Below are 18445 nucleotides of genomic sequence, written 5' to 3' on the forward strand. Positions count from 1 at the left end.
CACTGCCGAGCCCCATGAGGGGCCCGGCGGTGGACCTGCAAGGCTGGCGGGAGTGCAAGGAAGCCCCGCGAAGGCCCTTCCTGGCCCCAGGCAGGCAGGGGTGAGGAGAGGCAGGGAGGAAGCAACTTACCCTCCCTCTTCTCCTGCCTCCTCCTGGCTGAATGAGGGCTGGAAGCGGGGCGGCTGGAAGCAGGGGGCGGGGCTTCGTCATGTGCCCCGCCCCCGTACCTCACCTGGGGGAACTGCGATCCCCCGCGTTCCCCCCCCCGAAATGACCTCTGGAGCTAGCTCACAGTAACTCAGCTTAGAGGGAACACTGGCTTCCACCCCTGCTGTCAGACAAGGTTCCCCACCTCATGCTCTGCTTGCCAGAAGCAGAGGATCAGAGTGGAGGCAGAGTTGTCCAGCTGTGGGTCTATCAATCAAGTTTATTACGGTCATAGACCAGTATAATAGAAGACAAGTAAATACAGTTAAGGGAGCAGTAAAATTATAAAATATAATGGCATCTAAAATTATAAATAAGGATCTAAAAACTTTAAAATACAGATATAATAGAATCAAAATTATGTCTGTGGGTCTATGTTACCCAGGCAGTTTGGCCATTTTGTTTTCTAACAAGAGATAAAATCTTGGCTACTTTACAATACTGTCTCATGGTCTCCCCTTTCCCATGCTGGTTTTGGAGTACAATGTATTGGGTGCCATTGCACAAATTTATTAAGAAAGAAAAGCTTGCAAGCCAGGAAATCCAGCAGGAAGAGAGGACTCTATTTGTGTGAGAGGAAAGTAAGGGACACATAAAATATTATTTGCAGTTCAAAACAGACAACCATGGATAACCAATCTTGCCACACAGCCAAAGCAACTGAAGCATGTCAGTTCAATCCTTGTATGAGCAGGCTACCTTCAGTCAATTAGAACCAGGTGTCACTGACATCAGAAGATGAATCTTATGTTCAAGTCAGAGTGGTTTAGACTGCCCATGGTAGCACCTCGCCTTCCAACAAACCCAAGGAATACTCTATCAAAAATGCCTCTTCACACACATTTTGTTGTTGTTGTTGTTGTTGTTCAGTCGCACAGTCAAGTCCGACTCTAAGCGACCCCATGGACCAGATCCCGCCAGACCCTCCTGTCTTCCGCCATCCTCTGAGGTTTGCTCAATCTTCACACATTACAGAGTACATAAGTTGGTTCTGGGTCTCCACCCTGTGTCAGATATAAGAGTCACACATGAGTTGTAGTGCCTGATGAAGGTGAGGACCACAGTGCAGGTGGAGAAAGGACTTTCTGCCAGTTCCCTAGTCTGAGAAGTATGGTTGCCAACCTCCAGGTGGGGCCTGGAACTCTCCTGGAACTAGAACCGATCCCCAGATAACAGGTGGACTCTATGACATTATACCACACTGAGATCCCTCCCCTCCCTCCCCAGGCTCCACGTCCAGGATCTCCAGGTATTTCCCAACCCAGAGTTGGCAACGGTACCGAAAAGAGTCCTGAGGGGGCAATATTGGGCCGGCTGGAGAAACCCACACCTAGACCAGTAAACACGTGGGAACCAGGAAACCCCCCAGATTCCACCATACTGTGTGTGTGCTGGGCAGAAGTGCAGAAACCTGAGATCTTGATCTTCAAACACATCAACCAAATGTTTAGTCCACTAGCTCACAGCTGTAGTTTGGAACCTGTACTGGGGTAGGAAGAAGGCCTTACTAGAATGTTTCTTGAATCTTCTGCCAAAAGTAATTTTTTAAATTTCTTTTTAAAGAATGTTTATCTGCTTCCTGTTAAACGCTTGACAAGGACAGATGTGAACAATTTATCTTTCTACTACGTTTTTATTCCATCCTGCCTCCAAGGAGCTTAGGACAACAGACACGCTTCTCCATTTCTTGATTTAGCCTGACAACAGAAGAAGAAGAAGAGGAGGAGGAGGAGGAGATTGGATTTATACCCCGCCCTTCACTACCCAAAGGAGTCTCAGGGTGGCTTACAAACTCCTTTCCCTTCCACTCCCCACAACAGACACACTGTAAGGTAGGTGGGGCTGAGAGAGCTCTGAAAGAAACTGCTGTTTTTCAAGAACAGCTCTTATCAGAACTATGGCTTGCCCAAGGTCACCCAGCAGGTCCAAGTGGAGGAGTGGGGAATCAAACCCGATTCTTCCAGATTAGAGTCCGTGCTCCTAACCACTACACCAAACTAGATTAAGTTGAAAGAGCATAACTAGCATCAGGTCATCCAGTCCGTGTTTAAGGCTAGTGTGAGGAGACCCTGGTCCCATGCTCTGACCACTAGACTAACACAGGGAAATGAGGTGCAGCAGAGATGACTGGCTTCGGGGAGTTTGTTGACTGAAATTGAAATAAATAAATTACAACCAAAGAAAACACACCCAGTAATAAATAGAAGTAGATATAAATCTTCTGGTTTCCTTTCCTATTGGTTGCCTCTCTAATTTGTTTTAGATATTTGTCTGTTTCCAGTAATAAGAGGAAATTAAATATTAACATGAGATTATTTCCCTTGCAGCTGCTCCTTCACGAAGGAAAGGAGGTGGCCGAAAGAATCAAAGAGCCCCACAGCCAAATCCAGAATCTGTAGCTGCTTGTTGTGTTCGTTTTATGGCTGGAACATGCTTGATACACAAGCCTTTCACTGCAAAGGCATCCTCCAGTGGGAAGTTCTCCTGCACAAGCCTCCCTGGAAAGGAGTGGAAGCTCCACAGGAGCACCTGAGCAACTTCTACGCATCCATTGGGGGGGGGGGGTTACACCAGCTTCCTGCCTATGGGGGGGGGGGGACACACCAGACTGCTGTCTTGTTCCCTAGATGAGCAGCTCCACCCTAAGGTGCCTGGTTTCTGTTTCCAAAATCAATTAGCAAATCTGGCTTGGAAGAACCCTTGGAGGGCTCCCAGGAGGGCATTCTTATAAGAGATTAGAATTGCAGTGTAATGGAATGGACCAGGATGGCCTTGTATAAGGGAACATAATGGCAGTCTATTGCAATACCTGTTGCATGTGTCATCTTGCTTTTACTGCATCGTCTTTGCCCTTTGTGAAGCACTTTCTGCATTATGGTATGTCATGACTTAGGCTGATTTCTGTTTGCATTGTATTTTAATTCTGAAATTCTTGTCCTACTGAACTGTTTATTGGATGTCACATTGGACTGATTTTCTCCTTTGTAATCCACATTGAGAAAGGAGGGCTAGAAATATAATTAAATAACTCATCATGTTCTTGCAAAAACAGCAAATTCCCCCTTTCATGGAAGTTCCCCATAAACAGGGCCAACGCTACCACCAGAAGTGGAAATGTTACTCTTGCCATATTTCTTTTCTGTGAGAGGCTTCCACACAGCAAGGGTAATACTCATATGACCCAGTGGCTTGAGGACTGATGTTGATCACACAGATCCTAATTCTGTAGGAAAGAGACCCATACAGTCACCTCCCAGCCAGCAGGGGCCGCAGCAATTATGTTTGAGAGACTACTGGGTCTGGAAACCTGAGCCAACCATTCGAGCTTTGGGACATTCTGTGCAATAAGAGAGCCAGTTTGGTGTAGTGGTTAGGAGCACGGATTCTAATCTGGGAGATCTGGGTTTGATTCCCCACTCCTCCACATGCAGCTTCTGGTGTGTCCTTGGGTCAGTCACAAGTCCTTTCAGAGCTGTTCTCCCATGAGCAGTTCTCAAAAGAGATCTCCCAGCCCCACCTACCTCACCGGGTGTCTTTTGTGGGGAGGGGGGAAGGGAAAGGAGATTGTAAACTGCTCTGAGACTCCTTCAGGTAGTGAAGGACCAGGTATAAATCCAATCTCTTCTTCCTCTCTCTTCTTCTAAGTGCTCTCTTTGTTCTTGACAGAGAATCATCCTCCATTCAGGCAATATTTGCCAAAGCCAGACAGAGTAAATGCTCTCTAATTCCTGACAGAAAAGCATCCCAAATCCACTTCAGACATTCACAGCTAATCTTACATGCAACGTTATAACTGCCGAGGCCACGCAATGGCTTCATTAGGGACAAGCATGGGCTGGGGAAGAGCTGCCCCTGCCTTGGATCAGGGGTGGGGAGATGCTGACAGAAGCCTCTGGACCCTGCCTGTGTAAGGAGTGGACTCACAACAGTGCACAGCATGGGAACAAACTGTAGTTTGCTTATGGCCAAGGGATGGTGCTGGGCTACACTGTGGTCCCAGATGGCCTGCCTCCGCACATCCCCAAGCTGTACCACCTCATTCTGCAGACAGAAGACTGCAACTCTTGTGAACTCCAGGGGCCAACCTCAGAGTATCACCCTCTACCCCAGTAGCTGCTGGTGTTATGCAGCAGCATCCTTCAACATCTTTGAAAGGACCACATCCCATGTGACAAAGACAAGACGCTGGCCAGCACACCTGCACGCCCTCCCTCACCCCTAGTTCTGCAGCTGTTCTGGTGTTTGTATGGACAGGGCGGTTCCCTGTAGCAGACTAAAGCCCCCCCCCCTCCAGAGTGCTAGGATGGGTGCACTGTCTGATTCCCAGGATAAACCCCGTGCCAACTTCTCACAAGCTGCCCCAGCCGCAGTTAACCTCCAGGCTCCTGACTATTGGCTCTGAACTGAAAGCCTGATGCCCCATAGCCACTTCCGATTCCTCTGAGTGTTGTAATTGCTGCATTTCGTCTGGCTGACGGGATTTGTGCATGCCGGTTTTGGCAAGAACTCCCAGCCAAATTAACACAGCAGAACAGCAGCAGCAGAATCAACCCTCACAGCAGGCTTGACACCTCACAAACAGCCAGATGGGTGACTGGCTGCAAAGAACAACAGGAGGATCTGGCTTTGGCTCATAGCCTCCTAAACAGATAGTTCAGGATTCACTCTCGACACCCTTCATCTTCTGCACTGGTCTAACAAGGAAATGTTAAATGCAGATGCAGTACGAGTGTAAACTCAGGAAATGTTAAATGCAGATGCAGTACGACTCAACCCCCTTTGCAAGAGAAGTGCACTCATCCAGGACTGCCATGGTATTCTCTTGCTCTCACCCTTTTCAGGGACTGATATGTCCCGTCTGGTTTCGAGGTTTAAATAAGGGCTGCTTTTTGTATTTTCAGTGGGACCTTTCCATTTTCAGTTTCTTCTTCCCAGCATTCCACACTCAGATCATGGCCTGACACAATCTGATTCCAGCCCCCTCCCTGCACCCTGTGCCCTCTGAAGTCAGCCAAGCACCCAACAGGAGGCAGACAAAGAGGCCTTAACTCCATGGCCTGAAACATGTCCCCCCCTCCCCGAAGAAAGCATTTGGGAGAACTTGAATGCTTGCCCACTGTTTTCTGTCATTTGTGACTCGTCCTGATAAAAGGTGCTACGTGACTTTAAACAAAAATGTCTTACTTCTGCACAGTTTGCCTGCCTTCACCTGGATGTTCTGAAGTACCCTAATCTCGTCAGATCTTGGAAGCTAAGCAGCATTGGCCCTGGTTAATACTTGGATGGGAGACCACCAAGGAAACTCAGGGTTGCTACACAGAGACAGGCAACGGCAAACCACCTCTTGCCTTGAAAACCCCACAGGGACCCCATAAGTTGGCTGCAACTTGCTGGCATTTTTCACCACCACTGTTTGTCTGGGGGGGGCGGGTTGCTAACTGAGCAGCAGCCAGCCCGCCAAGCTCTCTCCAGAGTATCTCTGTCCACCAGAGAGGAGAGAAAAACGTCTTCTTCAGAAAGCAGAAGGGTAGATATGAATGCCCATCTAAATGCAAGGAGGCCACTGATAAACATTATCACGAAGTTCCAACAAGCTCAAGGGAAGCTAGTGGGCCGACCTGCCTGGCTACACCCTCACTGCAGAGAGGCTGAAGAGCCAGAGATGTTTCTCCAAGGTAAAAACCAACAGTTGACTGATTAATTTTAAGAACTCCTATCTTAAATACACTAAAACACCAATACCTTGGGAACACAGACCTAGTGGAGCTAAGGCTGGGGGGCTGTCTCCACCTTCCTACTGGTTTCAGATATTCTGCTGGGACCCTGCTTAGGGTCTTGGCCCAGATAGAGCCGGGCATGCAACCAGTGTTCTCTCTAAGCTGAGTTAGTGTGAGCTAGCTCATAGTTTTTTAGCCTCCGACTCACACATTTTTTGTCTTAGCTCAGGAAGGATGGCTCCAGAGCAAACTAACGGATCACTTCACTTGCCCACAACTTTAATGCCACTAGCTCATAAAGTAGAATTTTTGCTCACAAGACTCCACAGCTCAAAGGGGCCATTGCATGCAACATGTGCATTCTGACAAGTGTGCCAGCCCATGAGAGGAGGGAGCAGGTGGGCCCAGCCCAGCCCCCACTCCATGCAGCTGGTGAGACTCCCATCAGAAGCATCTCACACCCGCAGGTCCTTTTGCTCAGGGCTACTTACTGAAGCCAAACTTGTAAATTAAATCCTAGAGCGTCTCTTCTGTTTCAGGAATATCAACACTACTTGGGAAAGCTGCAGGGGATTTCCTGGGCTCTGCACTCCTCTCAAGCATTATCATTTTCTAAAAATCTCAAATGAGTCTCATTCCTCACACCCTGGGGACTAAATGGGCGCCTCATTAGACAATGGAAAGGAATCACCCCCCCCCCCCCCCCCCGCCGCAAGTCAGCTGCGATTTAGTCCTTATGGAGAAGAAATGGTGAGCATTTCTAGGTTTTAGATGTAATGCTGTGGGAGCAAAAGGCAGCCTTTTGAAAATGCAAAAGGCAGAAACCAGCTATTGATGATACAATCCACTGTGCATATACTAGGGGGGAAGTCCTAAAACCAGCAGGGCTTGCTCCTGCATAAACATGCTTAAAGTAATTCTTCACGCATCTCTTTCCTGCGCCGCTGTCACTTTGGTTGCAATTTGCAGCCAGTGTTTGGAGGCTAACAATTTTTATTCATGCATTTTTTCAGTTGCTTCTCCAACTTATGGAAGCCCTCAAAGTGCCAAATGAGAATTGCTTTTGCAAAAAACTACGACCCCTGCCTTGTTATTTCTCCCCACTGATGCTTCAGTGAAAGTCATTTCCAAATAAGTGGCTCTGGGCCACAGCATTACACTCTGATCAGACTACAGTGAAAGGAGAGGGCAGCATCCAGTCGCTCAAACAGTGAACTGGACAGATAAGACATGAGAGTCCTAAAGATTGCAGCGCGGGGTCTGAAACACGTAGGGAGGTGAACAACAGCCTCCCCCAAATGGGCCCCATCCCGCTGATGCTTTGTGCATAAAGAATCAAGCTGTTGGACATCTGATCTATTCGCCACATTTAAATGGGCTCTTTAAACAAATTATCTGAAAATGACAGTTAAGTGCATCGATCTTTTAATGGAGAGGGCCCTAATCCAATTCTGCACACTCATCCCCGTTTCCTGCTCTACCTGTCTATAGCTGGCAGGCACCTTCCAGACAGAGTTGACAAACTGCCACCATTACTCCACAACGGGGCTTTTTTTCTGGGGGAACACGCCAGAATGGAGTTCTGGAACCTCTTAAAATGTTTAAAAGTTCATGAGTTTTCAGTGCACAGATTGAAAACTTCATTTCCCTCTTGAGAGTTCTGGCCAAAAAGAAAAAAGCCCTGTTCCTCAACAATGGTTCTGGTTTAAGGTGTGTGAATGGGCAGCTTGTGCAGAGGGAGTGAAAGAAATGCATTTTCTTCCTTGAAATCATTCTGGTTAAGACAGCTAACTGAAATATTCCTGGCTTTCCAAGAGGGAACTGGTGCCTACAAAGTCCCTGGACAGAAAATGTTGGGAGTGTGTCCGGCTTTTCTTTAGCACACACAAGGTCCAAAGGGGATCTCAGGAGTGCGCCAGAAGATCGCCGAAGCCGAGAAGACTGGCCTTAAAGAATGGGACGCCGACCCCAGTGGACCACGGGAGGAAGAGAGCCGGGGAACAACTATCCCACCACTCGGGTGCCGGTAGGCTGCCCCACCCCCTGCAATATATGTGGCCATAGTATAGGAGTAACTTGCACTTGCACCATACCTGTAAACCACTCTGAGACCTTCGGGTCTGAGCGGTATATAAACCGAATGAATGTTAAATAAAATAAATAAATAAATGCCAAGGATGCTCACGCAGTGGCCCAAAGCCCACCATGGCAGAATGGCTCTGTGTCATGCTCCCATTTTCCCGCTGTGGCGCTCCCAGTTCTGTGCTCAAGCCAGGAGTGCAGTGGGACTTGAGATCAAAGTGGGAGAAAAAAAGATTCCCCCGAAATCACTCCATCCATGGCACATCCACAGAAGATGGCAGAGAGGAGAGGGTGCCCCTTCCAAACAAATTATCACTTCTGCTTGAGAAAAGCTTGCCTGAGTATTCCCTCTTACTCTGCAGAACATAAAGGCCAGCTATGTTCTCACCAGCACTCAAAACCCAGTTGTTTCCAAAATTAACAAATCTACACTCTCTCTTGACACAATAGAGATTTTAGCAATGTCTTTCATTGTGCCTCCTCAGGAGTCGTGTGCAACCTCAACGCTTCCACACTGTTTCAGTAGTCGACTTTGGTTCTGGTATATCTGATGTCAGGCTCATACCACAGCAAATCCCCCCCTCCCCCGTTGCAGCTGACTTATGGCGGACCCTGTAGGGTTTTCAAGGCAAAGAATATTCTAAGGTGGTTTGCCATTGCCTGCCTCTGTGTAGCAACCATGGCATTCTTTGGTGGTTTCCCATCCAAATACTAACCAGGGCTGACCCTGCTTAGCTTCCAAGATCTGAGGAGATTGGGCTATCCTGGGCTATCCAGGTCAAAGCACCACAGCAAATAGGTTAGTCTTTAAAGCACCAAAAGACTCATGTTTCTGGACTGGAAATCTTTTAAGTTTTACCTGTTCTACAGATTGCAGGCTTCCCAGTACCAAAACAGAACTCCTTATACTCCCCTTGTTCTTACGATCTGTTTTCCTGGATGGTCATTTCACACTAATCATCTCACCAGGAAGGTTACTGGGATGACCTGTTCACCAAGGAGTTCCCTGCCTGAGTCATCTAACGGATCCTCTCCAAGATCAACCTTCCCCAAGCATCCCACCTTGTTTATTCCGACAGCATCTCCAATCCATTAAATCTACCGACGGTTAACTAATGACAGGAAAGCTAAAAATTAAAACAGGCAATATGTTGATTAACATTTCTTTGCCCTCGGCCACACAGGCAGGAAAATGGGGGGGGGGCGTGCGGGGGGCCCAGGAAAATGCGGGTGTGTGTGCCTGTTTGCCCTGGAGCACGATCTGCGCGATCAGGCGGGTGTGGTTAGGGGGGAGGTGCCGATCACACGACACGGCAAAGAAGCAGAGCGACGCGGCAAACGGGGTTGTGTTTTTTAAAAAAACCTGAAATGTGCACATGCTCCGTTGGGTGCTTGTGCGCATCCGTGGAGACTTGGGGGGGGAAAACCTTTTCGCGAGGGGACATGGGCGGGCGCCGGAACTACCACCGGAAATGCGATCAGACGCCCGCCCTTGCCCCGCGGTTTCCAGAAACTAGTACCTCCAAGGTACTAGTTTTTTACCCCGCATCTTCGGTGGGAAGCCTCGGGTGCGCCACGGGAGCTCTATGCTTCCCAGATGTGGCAGTGAGATCGCGCCCGGAAAATCTGCCTATCTTCTGTCTCTCTAGCATGCCTAATGCTCTGTGTGACCGGGGCCTTTATTTACTTAATTTATAGTCTGCCTTTCATAAATGGCAGCTCGCTGTTATTATTCTTTAGTACGTTTTTATCCCATCCTTCTTCCAAGGAACTCAGGGTGGTGCTCTCCCTGCCTCTGTTTTATTCTCGCAACAACCTTGTGATGTAGGCTGGGCAAAGAGTGACTGGCCATTTAGCAAGTTTCCATGGCAGAGTGAAGATCTGAATCGGGGTCTTCCTGGTCTGACAGTCTAACCGCTGCACCACACTGACCCAGTCACACCAGGCACCCCAAGGAGGAAGTCTTGCCTTTATTGCCGGAGGACAAAGAGTCACCACAGCCCCCTTTCAAAGACGTCTGCTGGAAATTGGAAGGATGATGATGATCAATGAGAACAGGCAGCTGCTGGGAGGCAGGAGGCAGGGGAGCTACAATTTCCTAGAAGCCGGAGAAATTGAATCACTCCATTGCAGTGACAAATGAAGGACTTGGGGTCTGCCCAGCCTTGGGGCATATTCTGTTGTCCTCTTGCTCAGAGTGCCATCTCTGAGACTTTCACCTTTGCAAACCCTTTCCCTCTTCGTCTTCTCAAACCAGATTTGTTGTGGATTTGACGGGTTTTCTGACTGAGGATTGATACAGATCACAGCTGTGACACTAGGAATGTGTGAGGAGGGGAGCTGACTGTTTCCCCAACTCTCTCTTTCTTCCCCTGGAACTGTTTCCCCTCACTGCTGCCCTGTAGAGGAACGGACGCTGTGGTTTCTTTACCATCCCCCCCCCCCCCCAAATTGCTCTTCAGAACTAAAAAAACCCCGCATGTTGGATAACTGAACCGCAGAACTCTGCAAGGCATGAATTTGCCCCAACTCTTCCAGTGGCATCCAGAACAGAGGAAGCCTTGGAACCCAGGTCTTTGGGGTCGCCTCAGATGGATACTGACAGGGCTGCAGGCCACCAGGCATTTGCCAGTTTTGTTCCAGACCTTTTAAAAGTCCGACATTCCTCCCTGCGCATCTCAATAAACAACGCCTTAAAATCTGTATTGCAGGGTCAGTCATCGTGTATAAATCAGCCCAGACTAGGTGGCCTTATCGCTTGCCAGGGACAGACAAGATGTGAGGCCAGCTGCACTTTGAGGACCTGAAGCCCTCTGGTCTGATTTCTTTTTCCTTTGGAGTATTCTGGAAATTCTTTCTTCTTTCTTTGGTCCCTCTCACAATAGGAAATATGAAATGCCTGCCCCCCCCCCCCCCCCCTTCCTAATTCTAACCCAAACTGTCACCACGACTTTCGCCTCTCCTCCTTCCTCGCCAACTGCTGACTCTGAGACTGGAAGCTCTTGGGGGCATAGACCGGACTCCTTTGCTTCTGTTGCTCTGCCCAGCGACATGGCCCTTGACGGAGCATCTTGGGTCTCATTCGCTGAGCTCTCTCCCCACAGAGCAACCTGAGGAGGACCCTTTTGCTTCCGACACCGAAGTATGCATTTCACTTCCCCACGCAGCCCATGGGCGCTGTATCGGGGCCGGCGGCGAGACCAGCGTTCGAAACCCCGTCGAAGTACCCTGGGTCGGCCCCCGCTCCCCCCCTCAGGTGTCTTGGGGGCACCTCCCCGACTGACCGTGGCCGCATCCCCCCTGGACACCCCCTCTCGGCCGCCCCGTCAGGAAGGCGGCTACTCTCCCTTTGCCCCAACGGGGAAACTGAGCCGCGGCCGGACCCAGCTCTCGCCGCCTGCTAGGGCGCGGTTCCCAACCCGCCCGGGACTTAGCGCCGCTCCCTCCGCAGCTCGGACTCCGGGCGCGCCTCTCCTCCTCGGGGCCCCGCGCCTGCCTGCCTGCCTGCCGCCGTCCCGCTCTTCGCGCCCAGCCCTGCTGCCCGGGAGCCTCCAAGCCTCGCAACTTCCCAGGCGAGCCCCGCGCAGCTCGCTCCCTCGCCCGCTCGCTCACCTGCTTTCCTCCTCCGGCTCGGGCGGGCGCCCACTGGCTCCTCAGCCCGGCGACCCAGGCGCGCCCCCTGCCGGCCGCGGCACCAACACCAGCAGCAGCAGCGCCCGCCAGTCCCGAGCCCCCGGGGCCCTCGAGCGACGCCCGCTTGCGCCGAGACAACAGAGCGCCTCTTCCTTCTAAGGGACCGCAGCGCTGGAAGGGCCCCCTCCCTCCTCCGCACTGACCCTCTGCTGGTGCTCCTCAGAGTGGCGCCCTCCATCGGGAAAGCGTCTCTCGCGCATCCCGGGACGAATTGCACGGGAGGCAATTGCGCCTTCTCCGCCGCGCCTGTTCCCAGGTGCCGACCCGTTATATTCTTTAGGGCTGTTGCGTGTGCCTGTTAAGGGTCCTCCAGTCGCTTCCAACTTATGGCGACGACCCTGTGAATGAAAGCCCTCCTCCCAAGCGTCCTGTCGTTAACAGCCTGGCTCAGGTCGTCTTGCAAACCGAGGGCTTGTGGCTTCCTTGATGGAGTCAACCCATCGCATATTGGGGTCTTCCTTTTTTCCTGCTGCCTTCAACTTTTCCTAACATTATTGCTTTTTCTAGTGACTCTGGACTTCTCCTAATCATGTGACCACAGTAGAAGAGCCTCAGTTTTGTCACTTACACCTATGATGATGCTTTAAACACTCAAGTTTTAAAAAGTAACGTTTGAATGAAACAAGGAGGTGTGTCATACAGGGACTCAGAAGTTGTGACTGGCTGCAGTTATAGTGTGTACAGTCCAGAGATGACCCATCGATCTCTCGAGTTTTGAGTCACAAAAGCTTATAACCTGGAAAATTCTGTTTCTCTCTAAGGTGCTGCAGGACTCACAGGGCCACCCACCTGAATCAATCTAGTAAATTCCCAAAACTTATTTACCCATATTCCCTATAAGGAAGAAGCGCTGCAGGAGCACTCCAATCCAAGGAGAGCAAAAACAAGCCCAAAATAACAGAGAGGAAGGCCAGGCTACAGCTTGGGGGAGTGGGCTCAACACCTGAAGAAGGGGTGTGTGTGGATCCACACTGTGGGACCCTGCCCATCCAGTCCATCTGCAATTGCAGCAGAAACAGCCCTTCTAGGAGCTAAGGGCAATCTTTCCTGAGCAAGCCTCAGTCTCTCCCATGCACAAGAGCAGGGCCAGGGATGCTGAACAGGCCTCACTCTGTGGAGTACCTCTTGCAGTGTTTGGATCCAGCAAAGCCAAGTGGGATCTTTCTTTGCATCGGATGTGTGTTCTTAGGAGCCCAATGCTGAGTTGGGACATCCCCTTCTCTTCCTGCTGCTTCTCAGGTCAACAGAAAAGAAAGATTTAATTCAGCACCCCAGTAAGAGTAAGTTCAAACACCGGTTGTGAGCTATTAATAAAGCTCAAGTTGGCAGCTTGAGCGGCCATGTGGATGTTGCATGCAGCCCAGGGTTTGTCCAACAAAGTTCACCTTCGCACAATGGAGGAACTGTTGGAAGAGGTAAAAGGATGTCAGCCCCAATCAGATGATCTCTCCGCGGCAGCCTTTCTTGAGATTGATCTATGGCAGCACTGAGGGCAGGGCACCCTGGGTTTATAAGGCCAAGGGGTTGTATCGAGACAGGAATTTGGCAACAAAGATGCAGCAAACAAAATTATGGTTATTTTTAACGAGCCACAAAAGGGGGAGTATCTTTTGCCTCATTGCCACTGAGGGACATGTGGCTCAGTGCAGTTTGCCCCGCCAGACGGCTGACTCTGCTCTTCCTGGAAGACATTTAGGAGCAACACTTCCTTTAAGGAACCTTATCTCCCAAGAAAGTATTAGTATGGTCAGAGCATCAACAACCACAGACTCAAGTGCCGTCTGCTTAGTTGCCCTTACTCACAGGGGAAATCCACCATTTGTAGGTCAGATAGTTAATGGTTTACACACCCAAACACATGAAGCTGCTGTATATTGAAGAAGATGATATTGGATTTATACCCTGCCCTTCACTACCCAAAGGAGTCTCAGAGTGGCTTACAAACTCCTTTCCCTTCCCCTCCCCACAACAGACACCCTGTGAGGTAGGTGGAGTTGAGAAAGCTGAAAGAAACTGCTCTTTTTCAAGAACAGCTGTGCCAGAACTATGGCTTGCCCAAGGTCATCCAGCAGGTGCAAGTGGAGGAGTGGGGAATCAAACCCGGTTCTCCCAGATTAGAGTCATCGTACTTAACCACTACAGCAAACTGGCTCTCCACCAAACTGGCTTGGTCTACTGCATTCAGTCTACTGCATGAGAACCAGTTTGGTGTAGTGGTTAAGTGCGCAGACTCCAAACTGGGAGAACCTGGTTGGATTCCCCACTCCTCCACTTGCAGCTGCTGGATGACTTTGGGCAAGTCATAGTTCTGTCAGGGCTGTTATCTCAAGAGCAGTTCTTGAAAGAGCTCTCTCAGCCCCACCTACCTCACAGGGTGTCTGTTGTGGGGAAGGGAAGGGAAGGGAGTTTGTAAGCCACTCTGAGACTCTGAGTGAAGGACAGGGTATAAATCCAATTTCCTCTTCTTCTGTAATCTACTCTGTCTGGCAGTGGCTCTCCAGGGCCTCAGGTAGAGGTCTTTCCCATTATCTGCTACCTGATCCTTTTAACTGGAGATACTGGTTATTCAACCTGGTACCTTTTGCATGCTCTAACACTGAGCCATGGTCCCACCCCTTACAAGCAACCTTTGCAGAGCTCAAATGAATGTGCCTTAAACTGAGTCAGACCATTGAGAATGAGTAGACCCTGCTGAATCAGACATGTGGTCCAGTATTTTGTTTCATGCAGCAGCCAACCGGTTGCCCTGGAGGGTCAAACAGACATGGCAGGGAGGTCAAGGCCTTCTCCTGATGCTACCGCCTAGCACTAGTATTAGAATATATGGAGGCTCCCTTCAGTCAGCAGGGCTAGTAGCCATCTTCGTTATGAATTTTTCTAACCAGCTTTTAAAGCCATCTATGATTGTGGCCATTGCTATCCCCACTGGCAGTGAATCCCACAGTTCAATTACTTGTTGAGTAAAGAAGTCTTTCCTTTTGTCTGTCCTGAAACTATTGCTAACAGTTTCATTGAGTACCCCTGAATCCCAGGATTAATGGAGGAGCAAAAGCTCCTTCTATCCTCTTTCTCAATTTCAGCAGCGTCCTAACTTCTCAGTTGGAGGCCTTTCCCATCACTTCCTATCTGGAGATGGTGGGGACTACACCCCTTCCCCAAAGTTTAATTTGTTTGAGGGCTTACTCAGAAAAGGTATATCAGTTCAGCTGCATCTAATACTTTGTAACCACCATCGCATGAAGGTAAAAACACAAAACACAGAACTTTGAAGAATAAGGTTTTTAATCAATGCCCATCTGTGTAATTTGGGGAAATAATCCATCAACAGCCCCACCAATTCTGCTGTGGATCTGATTTTCTTAATTTTTTTCAGGATTCTTCAGAAGTGAAGGTGAGCTGATCTAATTTAACTAGAGCAATCCACGAACAAACCCTCCGTCTCCAATGTGTGAACACATACTAATCTAACTTCAAGATGATGACTGGGAATGTCAGGGGTACCAAAAATTGCAGTTTCTTCCAATATATAGCTAGATCAGCTGATCTGGCCACCTGTATCTATGCAACAGTACCATTGAGACTGGACTACTGAAATGCACTCTACACAGGTCTCTCCCCTTGAAGTCACTTCAGATACTACAGTTAGTGTGCAATGCCACAGCTGGGTTATTATCAGGAATTAGGTGGAGCAAGCATATTACAACCAATCTCCAGTCACTCCATTGATTGCCCATTAGTTACTGTGTTCAATTTAAGGGACTGGCTACCACATACAAAACCTTTATGGCCTTGAACCCTCATATCTGCAGGACCCCCTATCCTCCACCATGAACTCAGGGGTGGCCAAACTGCGGCTCAGGAGCCACATGCGGCTCTTTCACACATATTGTGCGGCTCCCAGCAGAGCAGCTAGGGAAGTGAAGGGGAGGCATACTTTTTCTCCCTCCCTCCCTCCCATCTATTTGCCTTTTCTTTCTTCCTTTCTCTTTCCACCTCTTTCATTCTCTACCTCTCTCTTAGGCAAATAAATATCATTAGCAAACAAATAAATATCATTATCAGTATCTGTTTTTACCTTTTGTTTTTATTTTGGCAGTCTCATTTAATGTTAATAAAACAAACGTGCATATTTTAAATACAAATGTGTGTATATTTGTTCATGTTTGGCAGCTCTCAAACATCTGACATTTATTCTATGTGGCTGTTATGCTGAGCAAATTTGGGCACCCCTGGTTTAACTCATGTGAACAGGCACTTCTGCCAGCACCACCCCGCATATGGGCAAGATCAAAAATTGCCCATGCACATGCATTCTCTGCAGTGGCCCCACCCTTTGAAATGGCCTGCCTGAGGAGGCCAGGAAGCAAACAGACTTGTTCAGGAGGTCATTTTTACAAAGGGAATAGGGCAATAGTATAAAAGCTTGATTCACAATGTTTTGATAAAGAAAATGGAAGTGCAGACTATCCTATCGTGTATAATACGTACTATATATTACTACACGTATTCTCTTGCTTTCACTGCACTGTGCTTCTATTCATGTTGTACCATTTTCTGCATTAACATGCCACTTTTAATACTTGTTCTTGCTTCATATTTCTACTTTGTGGAGGTCACATTGTATTATGTAATCTGCCTTGAGTCTCAGTGAGAAAGGCAGACTATAAATAATGTAAATAAATAGATTTTGGAAAAGGTTCCTCAGTGGCTATTGGCTGTGACGGCCGATTGGGACCTCTGGAAGCATGCCTCCGAATGTCAGGTGCTTTGCGGAGGCGCTGGCTTCCATGCCGTTTCTGGCCTTCAGGAGGCATCCAGTTGGACACCACAGGAAACAGGAGGCTAGACTTTTTATTTTGCTTTATGAAATTTAAAGGGGATAAAATCCAGTTTTAAAACTCCAGATGTACTGAAAGGGAGAAAAAGACAAATAGGAAAGAAAATCCCAAGTGCTAATTATGCGACGCAGGAGAATTAAGCTATTAAAACAAAATAGTGATAAGGGTTAGGAGAGACAAGAGCAACTGGAGAGACAAGAGCTATTAAGAGCTTTATTGTGTTGTGTGAAACAAAGACTCATCAAGTTGTTTGTTTTATCTCTGCTGTTGTGGGATGAAAACCAGACCCCTTCCCAGAAGCAAGATTTCCTTAGCCTTCCTCTCCAAGTGCACGCACAGGAGAAGCGGTGAAGAACTAGAGTCACTAAACTGCATCAAGCACAAGAAACCTTCCCACTCCAGGCAACAAAAGAGCCCTTGTTCAATTTCCCCTCCTGATGCGCAGGATTTGCTTCTGGCTCTAGCACAGAGCTTTTCCGGACAATCATTCATTTTAATCGACAATGCCACACAGCGCTGTTCCTTTGCCTTTCCTTCTAGCTAGCATGGCTGCAGCAGGAAATCATATTTCTCTGGCAATAACCGGCATTATTTTGTCACTACATGTTACTCTAAACACAAACATATCCGACTCCCCCCCCCCCAATCTTTCTCCCAGCATGGAATTACAAAGATAATTAGTAACGTCACAAGGCACTAGATGAGGAAGAAAGGATGGAAGCTGGTGATGAAGTAGAAGGGGGAGGAAGACGGAAAGGAGAAAGAAGGGTTGCAATTTCCTGTGAGAGTGCTTGCTGGGTTCCTGTGAAGACAGGTGACTCCTCTGACCCACTTTTGAGGCAGGACTTCAACGAGCATCTGGATTTTCTTCTAGTAGGTGGAGCCCCCCCTAAATTTGAAGGCTGACTGGGCTCAGTGGAGAAATAAACTCAGCTAAGCCAAATAAACTCTAACCTAGAAACCAGAACACCATTCCACAGTGTTCCCCAGAAGGCACCCCCTAGTATACATGCCACCCAGAAGGCCCACACCATTAGAATTATACCTCTGCCATATTAGAAAAGGGGAAATGGCCACTATGGTCCCTCCCCCACTCTGGAAAGCCTGTTTACTGCCATTAAAGAGAACTTTAAAACTAGCCATACATACAGGGGAAATCATGTGCCAACTACGGCCAGGAGAGCCCCCACCCCGGGGCACCTATTGTTAAGGACCTCTGTTGAATGCCTGGTAATTACTTTCACTTCCCCTCCAGTGAATGTTGCACTCCCCTCCTAGAGTAGTAAATTAAGCAATTGCACTCAGAATAAAAGCAGGTATCTTGCCTTACTGAGAGAAGCAGGGCATTAACTAGGGCACTACCAATTCAGTCATATCCTGTCTTTCAGCAACCCCTTGTAGCTCTATCAAAAACTGGATTTTCCCACCTGAATTCAAACACCAACAGACAAAAAGTATAAAAAGGGCTCTTTTGTCCTCCAGGTGTATCTGGTATTCTGCTGGACCATCTACTTTGTTTTGAATTATCTCTCTCTCCCTCTCTCCACTTTTTTTATGCTGTCCCTTTTATTCTAAATAAAAGTGTTATTTAAATGTCCTTTGTCTCCTTCCATTTCCAAGTTTGATCCATGTATAAACAGGTTTAAAGGTTCCAAAAGAAAGCACAGACTGCTTGAGGTTCACTTAAGAAAGGCTGTACTAGCTTACAAGGATCCGTTTGGGTTACAACTGAGAACAGAGACAACAAGAAGACAAGATCTCCATGTGCTTCAAATTACTCTAACTACAGGGAAGAAGCCACCATCGTTCATTTACAAGGACCGTGAGGCTTCAAAACAGTGAGGAAGCCACCTGAAGTATGATCCTTACTCATTATCCTTTTCAGCTTGTGACTCCAAGGTGTTAAA

This window comes from Gekko japonicus, unplaced genomic scaffold, assembly GCF_001447785.1.
Source record: "Gekko japonicus isolate JY-2015 unplaced genomic scaffold, Gekko_japonicus_V1.1 scaffold16, whole genome shotgun sequence".
Taxonomy (NCBI): Eukaryota; Metazoa; Chordata; class Lepidosauria; order Squamata; family Gekkonidae; genus Gekko; species Gekko japonicus.